Source organism: Sapajus apella, unplaced genomic scaffold (assembly GCF_009761245.1).
Source record: "Sapajus apella isolate SASKATOON/1434 unplaced genomic scaffold, GSC_monkey_1.0 scaffold107, whole genome shotgun sequence".
Classification (NCBI taxonomy): domain Eukaryota; kingdom Metazoa; phylum Chordata; class Mammalia; order Primates; family Cebidae; genus Sapajus; species Sapajus apella.
The window spans coordinates 2,002,682-2,017,259 of record NW_022437047.1 but is presented as its reverse complement, the minus strand read 5'-3'; the positions used below and the strand labels follow the sequence as shown (position 1 = coordinate 2,017,259).

General features: G+C 54.2%; 1 protein-coding gene across 9 annotated transcripts in view; it reads right to left on the bottom strand.

Annotated features, from left to right (window-relative positions):
• Positions 1–14,578, bottom strand: part of ZMIZ1 (zinc finger MIZ-type containing 1) — a 243,388-nt gene that overhangs the window by 167,256 nt on the left and 61,554 nt on the right. For all 9 annotated transcript variants that reach the window (XM_032259200.1, XM_032259210.1, XM_032259205.1 and 6 more), the window contains exon 3: positions 6,827–6,922. The gene's annotated coding sequence lies outside the window, so the exon portion shown is untranslated. The remainder of the gene's footprint in view (positions 1–6,826; positions 6,923–14,578) is intronic.

Below are 14,578 nucleotides of genomic sequence, written 5' to 3'. Positions count from 1 at the left end.
ACTACAGGGACAATCCTCAAACCCAGAGAGAATCCCAAAGCCCGATGCTGGGGCCAAATAGGAGGGGAGCTGAGGCTTGGAGAGAAGTCCCTGTGATCAGTGGCAGAGCTCCCAGTGCACTGCGCCTGGACCAGCGGTTTTTTAGCTGCAGTCCATGGTAGAGCCTTTAGGACGTCTAGGGGGTGAGGGAGGGTAGGGAAGGGGTGTCTAGTCCAACTCAGCAGGAGCAGCTCTGCCTTGGGTCTGTTGCTTGGGAAAAGTGTGTGGGCCAGAGTCTTGAGGACTTTTCCAGCACGGGGGATCTGTGCCTCTGCTACTGTCCCAGGGTGGCAGGCCTGTCCTCACAGCCTGAGACGGGCTAAGACAGAAGGGGGCACATCTCTTTACAGGCAGAGCTGAGACCCAGGTCTAGAGGAGGAAGGCTGAGAGGCGGGGAGCAGGGGGCGGGGAATGCCAGCTCTATGGGGGTCTGCAGCCAGCTCCCACCCTACCCTGGACTCAGGCCTGACCCCCAGGACGCCAGAAACTCCATGCAGATGCATCTCAGGAAGGCCGAAAAAAATGAAATGCATGGCCCAGCGTCCCCAAATCAAAGCTAATTCCTGGGCTGGGTGTGGTGGCTCACACCTATAATCCCAGCTCTTGGAGAGGCTGGGGCGGGAGGACTGCCTGAGCCTAGGAGTTTGAGACCAGCCTGGGCAACAGAGTGAGACCTTGTCTCTAATAAAAATGTAAAAAGTTACCCAGGCATGGTGGTATGCACCTGAAGTCCCAGGTATTCAGAAGGCTGAGGTGGGAGGTCAGCTGAGCCTGGGAGGTCAAGGCTGCAGTGAGCTACTGCACTCCACCCTGGGTGACAAAGCAAGACGCTGTCTCTTAAGAAATTAAAAAGGCCATCGCTGGTGTGGTGGCTCACGCCTGTAATTCCAGCACTTTGGGAGGCCAAGGCCGGCAGATCATGAGGTCAGAAGTTCCAGACCAGCCTGACCAACATGGTGAAACCCCATCTCTACTAAAAAAAAAAAAAAAAAAAAAATTGGCCAGGCTTGATGGTGGATGCCTAAAATCCCAGCTACGCAGGAGGCTGAGGTAGGAGAATCGCTTGAATTTGGGAGGCAGTGAGCTGAGACAGCGACACTGAACTCCATCCTGGGTGACAGAATGAGACTTCATCTCAAAGAAAAAAGAAAGAAAGAAAGAAAAAAGGCCAATTCTGGCCAAGCCCCTCCTTCCACTAAAGCCCTTCACGTACGTTATCTCACTGAATCCTCACAATAACTCTATGAGGAGGGTAATATTACCCCATTTTACAGATGAAGCACAGAAATAAATGTGAACTAACCTGAAGCTGACACAGTTAACAAGGGTGGGGTGGGATTTGAACCCGGAGACCTCAACTCTAGACTCTCTTCTTCACCAATCCCCCACCTTACCGCCTCAGGGCTCCTCTGGTGGCCCCAGCCCCTGGCCCAGCACACCTCTCAGGCTCTGTCTGTCATGGGCGCTCAGCCCTGAGTGCAGCTTGGTGAAGGGCAGCTTGGAGGAGGAGGGAGATGGGAACTCAAGAAAGGAAGGGCTTCAGGATGGAAAGGAGAGCAGAGGAGGCAGGAGACACACCTGGTGGTGGAGAAAGACCCAGAAAGGAAGGAAGAGTGAGAGGCAAGGGATGAGAGAGAGGAATAGAGAGAAGGAAGATACGAAAGAGGGGGAGGGGGAAGAGGGCAGCAAGAAGGGAGGAGAGGAGACAGAGAAGACAGAAGGGAGGGAAGGTGCAGCGGGCAAGAGGGAGAAGGAAGGAAGGAGGAGGGCAGGGGATAGATGGAGGGAAGGTGAGGAGGTGGGAAATAAGCCACCGAGAAGCAGAAAGGGACGAAGCAGCCAGGAGCGACAGAGACAGGCAGACGGCGGACAGGAGGTCAGGGTGGGAGAGGGCCTTGGAAAACCGAGAGGCAGACGGAAAGCGAGCCCGCCCACCGAACACTGAATACCTAACAGGAGATGACAAATCAAATGGGAATTACTGCGGTAAAAACATAATTAGAAACTTGATTGAAGTTAAACAGAATTTACATAACACTGCAAATTAACTTTACACGGAAACTATTCACTGGGAAGGCAATGAAAAGGCATTTCATTAGTAATCTATATTTAAACAATAGGCACAATGGAGCCTTCTGATGGGGAACTTGGTACCTTCCACAGGAGCTGGTGCCAAAGACTGCGGGAAGACCAAGCATAGTGGGTGCTCCAGGTGGAAGCGGGCAGGGACCAGGGGGCATCCCTGTGCCTGCTCGTGGGGTGGGGTGGGAACACAAACAGGCCAGGTGAGCTTCTGGTGCCAGTTCTGTCTTTGACTTGCTATGTGGCCCTGGGCAAATGTCTTACCTTCTCTGAGCCTCAGTTTCCTCACCTGCAAAATGAGGGCAATGGAGAGGCAGTTTATGATGGTAGAGGGTTATAAGATCACAGGTTTTGGAGTGCAACACAGTTCCAAGATCCTCCCTGCCCCTTGCGCGCTATAGCATCATACAAGTATTTTCCTCTCTAACGCCGTTTTGCCCATCAGTTCAATAAGTCCAGTCCAGTTCCGCCTGATGTCACCAAAGCAGTACGAGGATTTAGGGGGAGAATGGGTAGGGGCAGGCTTAAAGAAAAGTGAGTCTAAAGGCATGGGATTACTCGTCCCCTCCGCCGGGCACACTAATGAGATTACCCGAAGCCTCCTGCCACCACCCTGCCACGGAGCCATGCATCATCAGAGCAGCTGCTGCTGCTGCCCTAGTCCCTGATGCAAAGTCGGAGGGGCATCTCCCTTGACTCCTGCCCGAGGAAGGGGGGTCCACAACTCCCTGCCTGGCTCCATTCCATTCTCAGTCTTGAGAAGTCTCCTGAGCCTCCTCTCACGTCCCGGTCATGTCAGATGCGCTCACGCTGCAGACATGCTGGACTTTGCTCCTGCGGCTCCTTTGCCTGGACACACTCTTCTCCACCCACACCCCCAGCCCCCATCACACCTTGCCCAGCCTCTGGCCTTGTTCAGGGAAGCTATACTGCATGCAGCCGTTCCTGATCAAGCCAAGGCTGTTCTCTCTGTGCCTGCGGTCCTCACTGTTTGCTGGAAGGTGTGAGTTTTCTACTTGTCCCCCCATCACCCCACCTGGACTGCCACATCTCAGCGGAGGGCCCCTACGCTGTCATCTCTGCACACCCTGACCCCAGCCCTGCATTTGACACAACACAGGTACTTAGCAAACACTGGTTGACCTCAGAGTGGTCAAGGGAGGCTTCCTGGAGAAGGTGGGGCTAGAGCTGCACACTGAAGGGCATGAGCAACTGACAAGACCCACACCTCTGCTGCGGAGGAGGGGTGAATGGGCCCATGGTCAAACCTCAGCCAGAGCAGAAGCATAGCTCAGAAGCTCCTGGGTCTGTTTCCACTGAGTCTTGGGGTGCACTCTCCTGTGAACTGCAGCACAGGGCAGCTGCAGTGCCCCAAGACATACTGCTGGTGGGTGGCAAAGCTGGAATTCTAAGTCAGGCTTAGGCTCCTAAGCACCAAAAAGGTATGTCCAGGAGCTCCTGGAGAGCTAAAGGAGAGATGGAGTGGTGGGGAACTCTGGGAAGGTCGAAAGCACACCTGTTCCTCAGGATCCTACCCAGCCTGGGACCTGGCCTAGACGGGGCACTGCTGATGTTATCGGTAGAGGCTGAGAAAGAGACAGACAGAGACGGAGAAAGCATGAAGTGAAGCAACACTGACAGGCAGTACACAATCCCCACCAAAGGAGAGAGCTCCCCCAGCCGGAGCAGGAGCTCTGACACTTACGACCTGGGAAGGTTCTCCTCTTTTAGGATAAAGGATCCACACCGGTGGGATCTGCTGGGTGCCTCTCCTGCTGTGGGCAGCACGGGAGCTGCCACCTGGAGCCCTGTGTTTTCGGGCAAGTGCCCCAGTCAAGGGGGAGGAGCCCTGGAGAGGAGGAGGGAGGTCCACAGTGCTAGCTGAAGAAAGTGCAGAAATGAACGGACAGGGCAAGAGGCTCAGCCAGGGTGACAGGGAGGGCCTGGGCATGCACTCACCCACAGCCCCTAGCCCCTGTGTGGCTAAGTGTGGGCAGGAAGGCAGTGTGGTCCCTCCTCCCTCTCCATCAGCCCTAGCCAAATATGCCTGGTTTACTGAGGCCTCTGAGCCTTTGTGTAGCCTATTCCCTCTGCAGCATACAGAGTCCCTTCCATGCACTGCCCAGCACAGTCTTGCTTGTCCATTCAGGGTCTGCTTTCTGTTCCCTTCCCTGGCTGCACCTTCTCCAGCTGCTCTGCAGACCCCTTCCCTACCATCACTCCCCAAAGGGCTGAGTGCCCTGTGACTCACACTCAGGCTCCTGACCCTCTCAGGCACCGCACGCTCTGGAGTGATCTCATCCGCCCCACGACTTGCAACACCATCAATCCACGACAACTCCCAAATTTATACCTCTGGTCCAGGACCTCTCTCTGCCTTCCAGACCCATATATCCAGCTGCCCACTCAATCTTTCCACTCGAACGTCTCAAAGGCATCTCAAACTCAATGTGTCTGACACAGAACTCCTCAGCTTCACGCAACCCTCCCCAGCCACTGTCCCTGGCTGAGCACCTCCCTTCTACCACTGGCTCCTGTCCCACACCCAAGGGCCTTCCTTCACTGTCCTGTCTTTTAAAATCCTCCACCTCTAATCCACCAGCGAGCCTGCCTTCTGGGTCTCTGAAATATATTCAGCCTTCAATGGCTTCCTCCACTACCCCTTCATCCCCGCTCCCATCACCTCTACCTGGATGTGGGCAGCAGCTTCCCAGCTATCTCTCTGCTCCACGCTTGTCCGCCTACAGGAGTGGGTCCTCCATGATCTCACCGACTTCGCCTCCAACCCTGACATCCCCCCAGCCATACTGGATTACCTGCATTTCCTTCAACAGGTCACGGGCACCCCTGCACACTCCCTGGCTGCACTCAGGTCTCTGTTAAAAGGCCACCTTAACAGAAGCCTTCCTTGGGCCAGGCAGAGTGGCTCATACCTGTAATCCCAGCACTTTGGGAGGCTGAGGCTGGTAGATCACTTGAGTCCAGGAGTTCCTGACCAGCCTGGGCAACATGGCGAAATCCCATCTCTACTAAAAATACTCAAATTAGCCACACATGGTGGTGTGTGCCTGCAGTCCCAGCTACTCAGGAGGCTGAGGCGGGAGAATCACTTCAGCCTGGAAGGTTGAAGCTATAGTGACAGAGTGAGACCCTGTCTCAAAAGGAAAAAAAAAAAAAAAAGCTTTCCTTGACCTGTCAAAGAATACCTTACTTTACACTGCAGCCTCTGTGCTCTTACCTGGTTTAATTTCTCTTCTTCAAACTTAGCATCACCTGATCTATTATACATTTAGACATTCACTTTTTAGGTATTTATTCTCCACGCCTCCTCATGAGAGCACAGACGCCACGAGATCAGGGAGTTCTGTCTGCTTTATTCTCTGTGATATCTCTGAAACTTCAAGAGATCCTGACAGATTTTCTCGGTAAACACCTGGGGAATGAATGCATGAGCAATGCCACCTCATCCTCCTGAGGGTCTGCCTGCGGAATCAGCCAAAAACCCACCCCTGGGCAACAAAGTGAGACCTCCATCTCCACAAAAATTTAAAAATCAGCTGGATGCAGCGGCACATGCCTGTAGTCCCAGCTACATGGGAGGCTGAGATGGGAGAATCGCTTGAGCCTGGGAGGTCGAGGCTGCAGTGAATCCTATTCGTGTCACTGCCAACCTGGGTGACAGAATGAAACCCTGCCTCAAAAAAACAAAAACCCAGCCCTTAATGCGGGCCTGGCCTGGTGTGACAGTCGGTGAATGTTTGATGAGTGAACTAAAGAGTAAATGGGTGGGGGAGGAACAGCTGAGTGGATGGGGGAATGGGTGAGTAAGTGGGTGGATGGAAGGATGGACGAGCGGTGGAGGGATGAATGGGTGGATGAGTGTGGATGGACAAAAAGAAAGAGGGATGGATGGAGCGATGGACAGGTAAGTGAATGGATGAATGGGTCGCAGAGGCACACTATACAGACGAGTGGTTGCTTGGCCTCAAAAGCAGAACCTCTCTTGAGAGGGTGAGTGCAGCAGAAGGTCAAAGGAAAAGCACAGAAGCTGGTATGGCAACTAGGAGAAAGCCAAGCTGCCACGGCGTGGCCAGAGCTCACTGTGTGATCCCTGGCAGGCACCATTAACTTCCCTGTGCCGCCTTCTTATGGGCTGAAAATGCGGATCATAATTCTTGCCCAGAGCTGCCAGGGAGAACTTTGGAATTTTGAATGCTGCCACCAAGGGGACAGCCACATCCCCAGCAAAGCACGTCTCCAGCTAGCTCTGCCTTGGAAAATCCTCTCTTCTTAAGCCCCGCCTGGCACTGTGGACCTCGTAGTCTCAGAATCCTGCATCCACAAGGACTGGGACCCCTGGCTGCAGCCCTAGAGTTCCAATGGAGCCAGGGTGCTAAGATGGTGCAACTGAATCAGACACAAGTGGCTCACAGACTTCTGGAGAACTGGGGTAAGTCTACGACCTGGGCCCAGTGCTGCATTTTGGAGAGAGGCAGACTGACACCCAGGAGCCTTTTCTGGCAGAATGAGCGCCCCACAAGGAGTTACAGAGAGGCTCTGCAGCCAGGACCAGGAAAGGCTGGGAGAAGCGGCTGCAAACCCGCTGCCCTGTTCCGGCGCACAGTACTTCTGGCTGCCTGGGCTTGCCCTGTCTATGCTTAGGCAAAGGTGATGGTAAGGCTTGGGCATCAGGGGCTGGTGTTACCTTTTGGGGTCTGGCAGCTCAGTGAGAAACAGCGGCTCCTCTCCTCACACCCCTTGCAGCATTGGTCTGATGCCAACGGACCTCCTCCTCTTCCTCCTGGGTACACAGAAGAGAGATGGAACGTGTGTGAGGGCAGCCCGGTGTGCAGACAGCCATCCCCTCCCCTCCCACCTCCGTCCCTGCCACCGAGCTAATCTCAGCGGCCTCTTGGGTCACTTCAACACACCCGGGGATGCCTGATTTATCAGAGTTGGCCGTGTCTGCCCCGCCCAGCCGCACTCCAGCCAGCCAGCCGATTCCTCCTAGTGGGATTTTAAAAAACAGATAAATACAAGTTTTGTTTCTTCCTGGGCTGGGGACTTTGTGTTGTTGTCTCTCTCTTCTTGGTAAGAAAAGCAGAATGCCATCACTTTCCTGTGCGGCCCCCAGGCGGGGTGACAGGGAGAAGCTGTCGGGGGTATTTTTAGCCGGGTGCATGAAGCCCTTGCCGTGGCCTCTCTGCAGCGTGCCTGGCTTCGGGGAATTATCTCACACGGCCGGCCGGCAGCCACTTCCAAAGCCACTCTGTGACCCCTGCCTGAATTCTTTTCTCATTATGAATTGCTCACCAGATCCCTGACCAACACTTGGAGCCATTTTATGTGTGTACGCACCTCCTCGGGAAACCCAGCTCACTCCCTCGCCCCTCCTACGAGGTTCAGGGCTGGCTGTTTTGCTTCTAACTGGGAGAGGAGGCCCAGATGCAGAGTTTAAAGCAGCAAAAAGCCCTGGTGATGATCTGGATTGTGCGCCTCGAACTTCACCTGTTGTTCCCCCATGCTCTTCGGGACTCTTGATCTGAGCTGAGCTCTACCTGTGTGATGACTTAATTCATGTTTACCTTCCACTCACTTTTTTTTTTAAGCTCCAATAAATCTGGCCTTGTCCAAAGCAATCATGCTCTGGAAATAATCAATTTGATAGGCTAGTTATATATTTCTGATACACTAATAAATTGTAACTAATAAAACAAAAATATATGTTCTTTTTGGTACTATCTAATTCTAGAATCTTGCCGTAGACTACCAGAATTACATGGACCAAGCTCTGGTAAACTCCCTCCTGTCCATCAACCCTCACGTTGTGCAGAAGGAGAAGGCTGACTGGCGGGGCCCAAGAACTGGTCAGCGTATCAGGCCAAGGGCAGTAAGAAGTCAGAGCCGTGTATGCTCTAGTCTTTAGTACCGTCTCTCTTTCCAGCACTGGGCGAGACCATTGAACTAGGCTGGGAGGATCTAGGTGGATGGGCACGAGGCATCTCAGGAATGGGGTGTCCCAAAGGTAGGCAGCAGGCCAGGCCAAGGCCCAGGGCCCAAAATGGCATCTTTTCCCAGCATTCTCTGAGGCCTCTGGTTCACTCTGCCCCTCCCATCAGGCTCCCCTTGGCTAGAGTGGGATCACAGGGGCCAGAAGGCAAATTCTCCCCTCTCTAGGTAGATCTGGAAGCACAGAACATGCCCCTGAGCCCGACAGCCTGTGCTCTTGGCTCTCTGACCCTGTGGGCTCCTGGGGGCTCTGCACTAGCTCTGGGCCTCGGCCTCCCCTTGAGAGGAGGCTGGTGATGGCGGACACCCCACAGCGCTGGGGCCTCACTGCTGCTCCCCATCCTCCCCCACTCTGCCCACAAGTTGGAGACCCTAGCTGGGCCCCTGGCCCAGTGCCCGCCGCCTGCCCCTCCCGCTGAGAACAGGATGTGGGTGTCAGGAGGTGAAGGAGAGTGTGGGGGTCGGGATGGGGAGTGGCCTCGGGACGGGACTTCCTGAAGCCAGATCGGTTTACCACAGTCAGTTGGGCCCAGGACCGCACAGCTGTGAGTTATAAATGTCCCTGTCAGAGCCCAGGCTGAGAGGCCTGCTGCAGGCGGAGGCGCCAGGGCCCACAGTGCCCACCCTGGGCCCCCCAGCCGAGGGCCCGTCCTCTTGGAGGCCCTCCCCCAGTGTCCAGCCCTTATGACCTCTGGGCTCTCCTGCCTCCTCTCCCAGAGAGACGGGTCTAGTACAGCCTTCCCCTGCTCACCCCTTCCTTACCCCTCCAGGTGCAAATCTTGTGGTTCCAGCTATCGGGAGAGCTCCCAGAGGGCAAGGGCCATTCTGGACCTGCACCAGGCAGGAACCTGAAGTTTGGCGCACAACCAGCCACCCAATGACTGCTACAGGGGTGACTGTTTCAAGTCACCAGCTTGCTTCCCACAGTCCCACCCGCCCCTGCCCACCAGGGCACACATGGAGAGGGAGCGGGAAGGGACGGGGCCCTGCCGGCCACACCTGGCCAGCAGTGAGTGGGGGCAGCAGGGCTGGCCACCAGGCCTCTGGGCACAGGGCTCTGTGTCCTGCACATGCAGGGAAGACTCCTTCAGGGACCTTCCCTTAGGGTCCCATTTTCCCTGTCTGCCCCCTCAGGGCTCCCTCCACCTGGGGTGTGAAGTGTAGACCACAGCTCTGAAGCCAGCCTGCACCTGACACCACTGTCCACGGGGTGAGAAGACAGGTCCCTGGGACCCCAACGCTGGACCATCCAGCCAGGGCCACTGAAGTGGGCAGCATAGGGCTGGGCCACAGAAATCCAATCACAGTAACAGAAACTATCACGAGTGGCTCAGGCTGCAGGGCCTGAGGCTTATGCAATTTTAGAGGCCCTGTTTTAAAAATTATTTCAAATTACAAATATATATTTAGAATCAGAAAAGAAATCACAATAAATTCCTAGGGCCTTAGAAATCCATGCCCCTTTCTCATGAGGCCCCTGTTTAACAGTTTACCAGAAATGCCTATATAGAAATGTTCCTGTTTGCAAACTGCTGTCCCTCCTACCTAGAACACTCTATAGCTCCCCGCAACTCCCAGCCTTCACCAGGGCTGTGCACAGGAGACACCAGGACGCCTAATCTTCACGGGCTTCCCTATAAGCCTCCCGCTAATCATCATAAGAGTGATGAAATGGATAGTGATATTTAATCTTTAGCTGTACTATTCTAAGTACTTTATGTAAATTAATCCATCTAATCTTACCACAACCTATGAGGTAGGTACTGTACCCATTTTTAACAGATGAGGCAACAGAGAGGTTAAGAAACCAATCAAAGGTCACACAACCAAGATGTGAACCCAGACAGCCTGACATGGATGCCACTACCCGCCCTTCACCACTTCTATCCACCTCCCTCGAGAAGCCAGAAGGGTTTCCTTCCCCGAGACACTTCTACAGCAGCAGTCACCCAGGGCTGACACTGAGTAAGCCCCCTTCTGATGAAACAATTCATTCATTCCACACAGACGCACTGGGCACCCAGCAAGCCCCAAGATCTCGGCAGGAAACAGGGGCCTCCTGCTTACCTCACCCCACACAGGGCAGGGCTGGGGTCCTCCTCACAGGCAGAAGTGGGCACCATCCTGACTTCCCCAGACAGGCTGGGGGTTCCTAGAGATGGGCTGAGCCCTCCCAAGGAGACCCTGGAAGGAGGGGGGAGGTCTGCCAAAGGTCACACAGCCTATGGTCCAACTCTCTCATTTTACGGATAAGGAAAGGTGGCCTGGAGAGGAGTGACTTCCTGAGGGTCCCCAGAGAGTGGTGGCCCTATGTGAGTTCTGAGGCTATCTTTCTGGAGGGGTGGGGCAGATCCTGGAGGGCTGGGGTGGCCAAGGCCAGGCCTGGGGGAGGAGGCAGGTGCCTTTTAGCCCCCTAGGAGCAGTGCCTTTGTTTTCTCTCTTTGTTTTCCATCTGCCCACAGCCTCAGCGGCCTTCCAGGCTTCCCCTGATTGTGTACAGGGCGATAAAGGGGCTGATGAGCCGGAGATCTCTGGCAGCACAGACACAGTGGCGGCGGGTGGGTGGGTGGCCGAGGGGGCCCCTGAAATGAGGCTCACTGCCGGCTGTGCTGAGTCTTCCCCTGAGGGACACTTTGCACATGGCTCTCAGGCTCCAGGAAGCAGCAGTCAGGCCTGGAACCCTGGCCCTTGGACCCCAAAGCCTCGGGGATATCCACTGGGCCATGCTGACCCTGACCCTTAGCTGCCTGGCCACCCAGACAACACCGGGCCTTGTCAAAGCTGTTCTCCCTTTAACTCAAGAACTGGCCATCTTCAGATTGGCCAGGAAGAAAGAGAGCAGGGGGGCACTCAGTGTCTTACCTATCAACACCAGGGAAACAGGGGCGTCGGGTGTCCACGTGAAGTGACACACTCGCACCTGTTGGCTTGGTGGGACATGGGGTAGTGTCACCAACCTCCTGGCTTCCTTGAAACAGAGTCCCAGTGAAACTACCTCTGGGAGGGCAAATGACTGCTCTCCTGTGGGCTGATTCTGACCAACTGTGGGCCTGGGGAGGGAAGGGCACAAGCTAGGGACACCGTCTGCCCAGTCATGGGATGGGGCAGTAGTGGCTGCACACCTGGCCCACCCTGCCCCAGGTCACTGCTGACCCTGACCTCATCTGCCTGGTCTGCTGACCGGTCTTCTCAGACCCTTCTCAAGATATCAAATAACCCACCTTCAGTTATTAGGTACCGTAAGCCATGTCCATCTTCCATCTTAATTCTTTATGTATTTAAAAATGTATTGGTCAGGCGTGGTGGCTCATGCCTGTAATCCCAGCACTTTGGGAGGCTGAGGATCACCTGAGGTCAGGAGTTCGGGACCAGCCTAACCAACATAGTGAAACCATGTTTCTACCAAAACTACAAAATTAGATGGACATGGTGGTACATGCCTGTAACCTCAGCTACTTGGGAGGCTAAGGGCAGGAGAATTGCTTGAACCCGGGAGGCAGTGGTTGGAGCGAACTGAGATTGCTCTATTGAACTCCAGCCTGGGCAAGGAGAATGAAACTCAGGCCTCAAAAAAAAAAAAAAAAAAAAAGTATTTAATTATTTAAATCACTTTAAACCAATTACTTTCTTTTGACTTAACCTCACCGAAAGCAATACGATCTGTGAAATCATGGGTTTGATGTATTAATTATATTTTTTTTCCTAAGTTACATGAACGTACATACCTAATGTTAAAATTTGAAATTCAGATCCTCACATGTGTCCTCACATAGCCCACAGCGTGCAAGGCCTGACCTGAGCACAGGCCAGTCCCGGCGAAGTCCCAGTCTAGGCTGGGAGAATGCCTTGCTCAGTGAGGTCAGGGTGCCGTGCAGCAGAGCCCAGGGCTGCCCAGGGAAGTAGAAGGGAGCGGAGGTTTTCATAAGGGCACACAGAGGGTTTGGTCTGGGCCACGGGCTAAGTGCCCCTTTCTTCAGCATGGGCTGGAGTTTGGCCCTCATAGTTCTTCAGCAGCAGATAAAGCTACCTCCCTGCAAATTCCTCCTGGGATGGGCACTGCAGTCCAGTCTAGTATAGCAGTCTGACTCTGTCCCTGGTCACTGTTTTGCTGGAAGGTGGTAGGCCTCTGTGGGCCTCAGTTTCTCCATCTGTACAAAAGCAGTGGGTGAGCCAGAGGTTCCTCCCAGCTCCACCAATCAGACTGCAGCACCTCTCCCCACCCCCACCCCAAGCCCCAGTGGCATCTCGTGCTCCTGGGCTCCAGACAGGCCCTCAAAACCCCCAGGTGAGCCTCCCCTGATCCCTTCCTCCCATACCTAATCAGGGGCCTCAAGTGGTGTCCGGGGTGCATATGAGAGATAGGGCCATCCTGTATGACAGCTATAAAATCTGATAATCAGCTAATCACCAGCAAATTAGCATCCCATCTTTACATAGAACAAATATAGTATTTACGTAAAAGTTGTTAGGAGTTTCTCTCTTTTTAATTAGCAGAAATAAATGCAAAATGAATGGTAATTAGGCAGCTGATGGATTCGGTAGCACAATTATGCCTGCGGCAGTGCCCCAGTCCTTAAACACTGCATGCTCTGAGGAATCAGAGGAGCCTATTTATATGATTTATTTATAAAACAAAGTTAACAGGAACAGAGGGGCGAGGTCTGGGCACTGCTGGAGGAGGGGTCTTGGCTGCAGAGCAAGGCACTGGGGGGAGAGGGAGCTTCAGTGCCTAAGGAATAAGGGGGAGGGGGCTGCTCAATGTTGAGCTATGAAAATGCACCACCACAGCCCCCATGTGTCTATTTCAGGCTAGGCATGCCTTGCTGGGAACGGACCCCCGGCAGGAAGCAGGCTAGGGCAGTGCGAGGGGCTGGGAGTGGCTGTTTTTATACTTTTGTCTGTCTCTTTCTCTTCCCTGGTCCCTACTTCTCTCTTTTTTGTTGGCCCTATACTTTCACTGAGCGCTTCTCTGTGCTGTACCCCTGAGGTGCAGAGTGAAGGGAATATTCTTCCTTTCCTCCCGGAGCTCCGGAGAAACCAGATCCAGGAATAATGCAGTTCAACACAATGGGAATAAGTTCCAGACCAACAGAGCACCCAATGCTGTGAGAGTACAGAGGCAGGAGCCCAGAGGAGGCAGTCCCGAGGAAGAGGCACAAATTGGGTTTTGAAGGGTACTCAGGAGTTTTCTGAGAAGCTGGCAAGTAGCCAAAAGACCTGCATGTGAAAAGGCAGGGAGGTAGGAAACAGCATGATGTAACTGCAGGAAAGGAGTGTACCGGGGGTGGGCGATGGAGAAGCAAGCAGGGTCTTCGATGCCATTCATTCTAAGGGTTTGGACTTGATCCTAGAAGCTGTGGAAAGGTCTGAACCAAAGGAGTGGGCAGCCTCTTTCCACTGACAGTTTTCTTAGCTTCCCCTCCCCCACCCCAGAGTCACAAGGGGGCCAGGTCGACAGGCCATTAAGAGGCAGCTGGTCCAGCTCATCGGAGCAGGAGGCTAACCTGATTACAGGGACAGGAGGTCTGTCTGCGTGGGAGGGGAGGGAGGAAGGGAGAGTAAAGGGAAGGGGGGCATGCTGAGCCAACCCTGGGTGTCCGGAGTGGGGGGCCCTCTTCCCTAGAACATAGTCCCTGGCCCGGCCCCCACCCCACTGCCTCGCCAAGCCTGGGGGAGAGGAGAGGGCACTGCCTCAAAGCCCAGCTCACCACTGATTTGTGCTGTGACCTTGAAGAGCCATTCCCAATTCTGGGTCACACATTCTAGTCTCCAAAACAAAGTCTTCAATTCGAATAGGGAAGAGGCAGCAAATCCGGCCCCCAGTCCTATCCCATGTAGTATACTTTCATGAGCATGGGTTGTCTAAACTTGTAAGAATTTAGGTGGGGCAGACACTCTCCAGAATGCCACAGTCCTCGCCGCTCCCTCCTGCCTCACTCCAGCCCAACACAAAGGCTTGTGTGGTATGCTGCAGGCAGCAGCTGAGTGTGGACCTGCATGCGGACCTGGGCTCAGACAGACAGAAAGCCCCGCCAAAAAGGCTGGTGATCAGAGTAGCTTCCCTGCCATGTAGGACCTTTGCAGGAGGAGACGTGGAAGCCGCTGCTGCGCTCAGGGCTTGGAGTGGACAAGAAGCCCTTCCCTCTCTCCAGCCACTACCCTGACTCAGTCTGCTGGCCTCTAAATGGGAACAATATTACCTGCCCACCCAAGCCCCAGGGTCACTAGAAAGCTCAGAGAAGCCCGGGCAGGTGGCAGTGTTCTGAAAGTCAAAGCCCTGGGTAGTGGTTTAACCGTGACTTTGAACACTGCAGGTTCTGAAGGATTTCACAAAGGGAAGTTTTGCACTCCCCAGCGCTCAAACCTCCGGAGCCTCCCTTTGAAACAGCAGTACTCAAAGGTCTTTCAGCAGCCCGGCAAGGTCTAGAAATGGTGCCTGAGCTGCTAT